Below are 6,481 nucleotides of genomic sequence, written 5' to 3' on the forward strand. Positions count from 1 at the left end.
TGTAAGTGACACCAGAAAGCATCTAAATCGCTTTAGCGATTCTAAGGAGATAGAAAAACACATCTAAGGAGAGTAAATCAAGAAAGCCTCAAAGGAGGAGGAGGATTTAAACTCATTTGAGATGGGTTTAAAGAATGCTTCCTGATTAAGTTACATTCTCTCAACTTCGAACATGTTCTTTCATACTGTGCTTTATGTTGCTGGGGCTGGGACTCTGCAAACCTCATTCCCCTTTGCTCCTTCCTGGTTGCTTCCTGTTCCTGTTAGTATTGTTGCAGAAAAAGTTCTTCACCTCTGCAGCCATGCTGGCGCTTGTTCTGATTTATAGTTGTTCCCAAACTCCTAGAACAAGTTTCTTCATGTGACTTCAGGTAGAGCAGCACCAGCCAGCTAGCACCCTCTTCAGAGATGAGATCCGAGCTCTGCAAGTTCCTCCTAAGCCTCCACATTTTAATAATACCAACCTGTTAGTGTTTTCTCTTCAGGCATAGAAGCAGCAGCTCCTTCTGTAGAAGCTATCTGTGTGATACTCTGTGTTCTCTTTCTGCCTTTAAGACTCTGATACCTTGCTAATACTTTAAAATATTATATTTGTATTAGTCCATTTTCACACTGCTGATAAAGACATACCAGAGACTGGGAAATTTACAAAAGAAAGAGGTTTATTAGACTTACTGGGAAAGCCTCACAATCATGGCAGAAGGTGAAAGGCACATCTCTCATGGCAGCAGACAAGAGAAAAGAGAGCTTGTGCAGGGAAGCTCCCCTTTTAAAACCATCAGATCTCATGAGACTTATTCACTCTCATGAGAACAGCACAAGAAAGATCTGCTCCCATGATTCAATTACCTCCCACTGGGTCCCTCCTACAACACATGAGAATTCAAGATGAGATTTGTGTGGGGACACAGCAAAACCATGTCAATATTCTCTATGTTAAAATTACTGGTAAGGTTTCTCTTTCCTCAAAGTACTTTAACTGATACAGAAGTTGGTGCCAGGAATGGTCCAAGAAAATGGACACTTAAAAATAAAATATTGGGATTGGTTTGGTCATGTCCTTGGACTTGAATGCAGTGCTGAGCGCCTTAAAAATTGGGAACTGTGATGCAGTAACCCATGCAAACAGTGGCATCACAATTAACCACATTATCACCTATATTTGATTGTGAGAAGTACCTACTGAAGCAAGTCCCTTGGTGGGGCAGGGTGGGGGTGGGGCAGATGACAAGTGGCTGCTGCATTTACCTGTATGATTACAGTAGTGACCACAAGATCAAGGGTAGGGATGGTAGCTTCTGAGTGCAATGAAGCTCTTAAGAAAGAAGATGACAGGCACAGGTTTTTCAACTCTCAGTTCAAGTCATGCCGGACAGCCAGAGTGCTCCTGTGGTGGAATTAAAATAATCTTTTATTTCTTGCAACAAAGGTCCAATTATTCTGAAAATCAGAACAAATTTTAATGTTACAGTTTTCAGAATGACAACTTATGCTGAATACCCAGCCTCATCAAGTCTTTTAATGAAGCTGAGAATCTCAAACCTTTGAATCACCTTGGGATAAACTGTGGCAGGGAAACTAAAGTCTAGCTGGCCAGTTAGAGGCCTATTCCAACAGCCTAAGAAATTATGATAGCTGGGAGTGGGATGGTGTGTTCCATGTACTCTGGAGGCTGAGATGGAGGGATTGCTTGAGCCCAGGAGTTCCAGGCCAGCCTGGACAACATAACAAAAACCTGCCTCTAAAAAAATCAAAACAAAACATGAGCAAAAACAAATAAAAAACACAGGCAGCAAAAGCAAAATTGACAAATAATACTATATCAAAATAAAAAAAATAAGGATAGCCAGATCTAATTTGCCAGAAGTGTGAATTACAAGATAGAAAGATGCAAAAGACACATAGAAAGTAGACGTTATAGAACCTATCCTTAGATTGCAAATGGGGATTCAAGTCAGGGGAAGAGAGAATGAGGCTAAAATATTGAGTCTGGGTATGGGTAGCATAAAAATGAGAGAGACAAAGAAAGAAATATATAGGAAATAATGAAATAAGTTGGTTGAAGGCAAAGTGGGGTAGGGACAAGCAATGAAGATGGCAGAAAGGAGCATTCTGCTGATTTAAAATGAGATCTTACTGAGATAAAATAGAAGGAATTGCAGCTGGATTTCTGCAGTACAGATTAGGGAAATATAGAACTTCAGAATATTGACAAATTGACTAGAAATCCGTCAGGTTTGGGGCTGATACACTGTAAATAATATAGTTTCAGTAGCTCAAGAAAAAGTACACCTGGGACTCAAAGGGTGTTGGTAGCCATTGGCCTCGCGTGTTTCCTGGGTCACTGGTTTACAACTAAAGGACTGGACTAGATAACTTTTAAGGGAATTTAGTTTCTATTATTCTATGTCATGGTATTTTCTTCCCCATTAGTTTGTGTATTTTTAAATAGACGGTTTTCCCTTGATAGAATGTGACTTTCTTAAAAGTGGGATTATTTTAATATGATTTCCTGTTGAATCTCCAGGTCCTAGAATATACCCTAGTACTTAACTAGTACAAAAATTGCTGGTAGAGATCACGAATTCTGTTTGCCCTTTACTACGATTTTTATGGAAACTATTGCACTGGAAAACATAATTATTCTGGAGCTGAACATACTGTGCTATGGTTTGGATATACTTTGCTTCGCTCTGTCAAGTCTCAGGTTGATATTTGATCCTCAGTGTTGGAGGTGGGTCCTAGTGGAGGTATTTGGATCTTTGGGGTGGACCTCTCATGAACTGCTTGGTGTCATTCTGACAGGAGTGAGTTCTTACTCTTAGTTCTGTAAGAATTGGTTGTTAAAAAGTGTCTGACTCCTCCTCCTCTCTCTATTGCTTCCTGCCTTACCATGTAATTTCTGTATACATCAGCTCCCCTTTCCTTTCCATCCTGAGTGGAAGCAGCATGAGGCCCTCATCAGAAGCAGATGCCAGTGCAATGCTTCTTGTACAGCCTGCAGAACCATGAGCCAAAGAAACCTTTTTTCTGTATAAATTACCCAGCCTCAGATATTCCTTTATAGCAGCACATATGGGCTGAGACACAGTGGTATTGGAAAGCTATTTGCAGTAGAGCAGCAGTCTAAAAATAAGCAGATCACGTCACCCCCACTATTATCTGTTTGTTCCACAGGAAGAAAACTGCTTAAAAACAGGCTGGAGGAACAACATGAAGCACTGATAGGAGTAATGTTATCTGACAGGATGCAAATGACACAGTGAAATGTAGATAACCATTAGCCATTATCTTTCTGAAAGTTTTTCTTTCTTTTTTTTTTGAGTTGGAGTCTTGCTCTGTCGTCAGGTTGGAGTGTAGTGGCACGATCTTGGCTCACTGCAACCTCCGCTTCCCGGGTTCAAGTGATTCTTCTGCCTCAGGCATCTGAGTAGGTGGGACTACAGGTGCCCGCCACCATGCCTGGCTAATTTTTGTTTTTTAGTAGAGACGAGGTTTCACCATGTTGGCCAGGATGGTCTTGATCTCCTGACCTCGTGATCAGTCCACATCGGCCTCCCAAATTGCTGGGATTACAGGTGTGAGCTACCACGCCTGGCCTGGAAAATTTTCAAAAGTTATAACATTTATCTTTGAAGGCCCTGAGCTGAATGAAATTCATAGCTCAAAGCTCCTCCTTAATTTGCACAAGCTTTGGAGAGGAAGATTAATAATTGCCAATTGTGCCTTCACACAGAAGCACATTTTCACTTAAACACAGAGAAATTCTGTCTGCTGAGTTTGCTGTTCCTGATCACTAAGCCAGTTCACACCAAGGTGAAAGGTGAACAATGGTCAGCTGCAGGGTCTGGAATCAGTCTTGTTTTGGTAATACTGGTATCTGAGATAAGCTCTGCACTTGTTCCTTCACCAAGCCTTTGGTAAATCCTACTGGGCTGGCTCCTTCTGGTGGTCATGAGAAGTTGCAGATCTCCAGCTACAGGGAGCATAACAGACTAATGGACCCAAGCTGCTCTTTGAATGCTGCCTTAGAACTGAGGCTATACTTGTTCAGGCTATTCCCAGCCAATGATTGATTATGGCAGGGATACCTAGCAGGCCTCTTCCTTGTAGACACAGGACTCCTCAGATGCCCAACTTTGGATAAGGCATTCCCCTGCAGCTTTGCCAAACCATTCCTAGACTGCTTGGCAGGTCTGGAATGTTTTCGCCCAACTCTCCTCCCCTCACATCTTTGCTTGGGTTCATACTTGCATCCCTGTCTGACAGCTCTCTCTGTCTTTTATAGCTCCTTTCCTATTAGCTTTCACAGGTATTCTTCTGATGAATTCCTTGCGTGTTTAGTCCTGCATTGTCATATGCTTCTTGGGGGACTGTTTTTAGAGAACATACCTGTGCTCTATGACTTGACTTATTGGGACCTTATTCTGATCTCTAGACCACTTGATTGGGACTCTGGTATTCTTTCTGGTTCTTAAGGGTATCCCTTACCTGTAATTAGGAGCTAAATCATTTCTTCATGCTGCTTACTTCTGGCTGGAGTCTTACCCCACCAATGTGTGGGCTATCTAAAATGACATTGGTCTTCTGGAATCATTTGTAAGACTTTGACTCTTGTTACAACTGAGAAACTCACCTTGTCTTCATCATAGCTATGACCAAGAAAACAAGAAACACACTAGCTCATCCTCTTGAATGCCAGCTGTGAAATGAATCAAGTTGGACTCTGGAATTTTGACCACTTGCCACCTTTCTTTCTATCATGGTCAAGTAAGTTACATAAGCCTGTGATATGCATGATTTTGGACTTTGTTCCTTTTCACACTGGCCTACAGTTGAGGTACTAGATTCTCATACATCAATAATTAGAGTAGTAATCACTTATATGACATGTTGAAATCTACTCACTTCAAGAAAGGTGACATCTTCAGCTGTTTTCTTAGTGGGAAAACATTCTTAGTGGGAGCAAACTACAGATCCTTTAATGAGATTAGTATGAAAGCAGAAGAAATGTGAAGGCAGTGGCTATTTGAGTGACATGAAAATATTCTACGGGGCACAAAGGCAGAAAGGAGAAGCTGGTAACTTCACAGTAAACCTAATTGCCTCCACAGTTTTTCCTAATATCAGGAAATGACTTTCTGCAGACCTGTGTCACAAACTTAACACAGAGAGGATTGAAATTTCTGCTTGTTGGATAACTACACAGTTACACAACAAACAAGAGGGTATACATTTTCATGTGGAGACTAGTATTACAACTTAATCCTTTTGGCAATCAGAGATGGGCAATTATCCTAACCAACTTATGTTTCCAACTTAGAGCACTCTCTATTTTCAGGGCTTTATCCATAGTTAAATCTGTTAACCAAGCCTATGAAGAGAAGTTTTAAATACAGCAGGTATAAATCTCTGTAGGAAAAGGTTTGAGGAGTATAGGTACCATCTCAGAATTATAAGATGGTGGACAGAACTTCTTTTGTTAAATATTATTATCTTAACCCAAGAGAACTGTCAATAGACAGCTGAGTTTCTGGATTATAGGTGCTTCCCTCTTGTCTTAAGATTAGCCAGAAGCATGCAAGGAATTGTAAGTTTCCTTGCTCTACCACTGCCCTTTGTGTATAAATTTCTTCATCTGTAATATGGGTGTAGAGAATGTTCTGGTAAGTTTACTGCTATTCATGAAAAGAGGGTGTAAGGTAAATATGAGAGCACTTGGAGAAGAATGTCCTGTCCTACGAATACAAGGTAATTCCACCTGTATAAAATGGTGAAAATAGTTAACCAGGCAACCATGTAGACTTCATGCAGCAAGTAGATTAGCCTCATAGTTCTGTAACATGAACTTCTTTCCACGAATTGACTATTATCCCTAAAATAGCTTCAAAGTAAATAATATTCTTATGTCTTAGTCAGTTTGGGCTGCCATAACAAAATATAAGAAATAGCATGGCTTAACAACAAACATTTATTTCTCAATGTTTTTGGAGGCTGGAAGTCTGAGATCAGCTGCCAGCAGTGTTGGGTGAAGGCTTTTTTCTTCATTTACACACTGCTATCCTTTTGCTGTGTCCTTATGTGATATAGCAAGAAGGGTGACAAGATCTTATTTGTATTTGAGAAAGCTTACTCTTGCTGCCGCACACAAAATTGAATGTTAAGATGCAAGAATGGAATCAAGTAGGAGGCTCATAGAATAGTGGGTAAGAGTTAATGGTGGCTTTGACCTAGGTGGAGACTGTGGAGGGAGACAGAAGTGAGGACATTTGTCCTTACAGTTGCACAGCTCTAAAAGATTCTATACATTACAGTTGGGACTACAGTGAAACACATGCACACATTTAACAAATTTGTGTATTAATTTTACTTCAGAACTGTAGATAAACTGTTACAAAATTCTATCTATTAAAAGAGAGCATTGCACCAAGTTGTTTTGTGTTGAGAACCACTGACCTATAATATCTTTTTATTGCTTTTA

This window comes from Sapajus apella, unplaced genomic scaffold, assembly GCF_009761245.1.
Source record: "Sapajus apella isolate SASKATOON/1434 unplaced genomic scaffold, GSC_monkey_1.0 scaffold25, whole genome shotgun sequence".
Lineage (NCBI taxonomy): Eukaryota > Metazoa > Chordata > Mammalia > Primates > Cebidae > Sapajus > Sapajus apella.